Here is a 1,100-nt window from a genome sequence, read left to right as displayed (position 1 = left end):
AGTCCAGCCCTATTCTACTGTCCTGAGGATGATTGGCCCATCAACAAGGACTTGAACATTCAAAGACACATCTTTTTTTTTTTTAATAATTTTATTTTTTTAATGGGGCGACATCAATAAATCAGGACACATATATTCAAAGATAACATATCCAGGTTATCTTGTCATTCAATTATGTTGCATACCCATCACCCAAAGTCAGATTGTCCTCTGTCACCTTCTATCTAGTTTTCTTTGTGCCCCTCCCCCTTTCCCTCTCCCTCTCTCCCCTCCCCCGTAACCATCACACTTTTATCAATGACTCTTAGTCTCACTTTTATGTCCCACCTACATATGGAATAATGCAGTTCCTGGTTTTTTATGATTTACTTATTTCACTTCGTATAATGTTATCAAGATCCCACCATTTTGCTGTAAATGATCTGATGTCATCATTTCTTATGGCTGAATAGTATTCCATAGTGTATATGTGCCACATCTTCTTTATCCAGTCATCTATTGATGGGCTTTTTGGTTGTTTCCATGTCCTGGCCACTGTGAACAATGCTGCAATGAACATGGGGCTGCATGTGTCTTTACGAATCAATGTTTCTGAGTTTTTGGGGTATATACCCAGTAGAGAGATTGCTGGGTCATAAGGTAGTTCTATTTTCAGTTTTTTGAGGAACGACCATACTTTCTTCCATAATGGTTGGACTACTTTACATTCCCACCAACAGTGTATGAGGGTTCCTTTCTCTCCACAGCCTCTCCAACATTTGCTATTACCTGTCTTGTTAATAATAGCTAATCTAACAGGTGTGAGGTGGTATCGCATTGCAGTTTTGATTTGCATTTCTCTAATATCTAAAGAAGACGAGCATCTTTTCATATATCTATTGGCCATTTGTATTTCTTCCTGGGAGAAGTGTCTGTTCATGTCCTCTTCCCATTTTTTTATTGGATTGTTTGTTTGTTGTTGAGTTTTATGAGTTCTTTGTATATTTTGGATATTAGGCCTTTATCTGAGCTGTTGTTTGAAAATATCATTTCCCATTTAGTTGGATGTCTGTTTATTTTGTTATCAGTTTCTCTTGCTGAGCAAAAACTTCTTAGTTTGA

Source organism: Saccopteryx leptura, chromosome 6 (assembly GCF_036850995.1).
Source record: "Saccopteryx leptura isolate mSacLep1 chromosome 6, mSacLep1_pri_phased_curated, whole genome shotgun sequence".
NCBI classification, from domain to species: domain Eukaryota; kingdom Metazoa; phylum Chordata; class Mammalia; order Chiroptera; family Emballonuridae; genus Saccopteryx; species Saccopteryx leptura.
Note: the sequence above shows the minus strand (reverse complement) of the source record.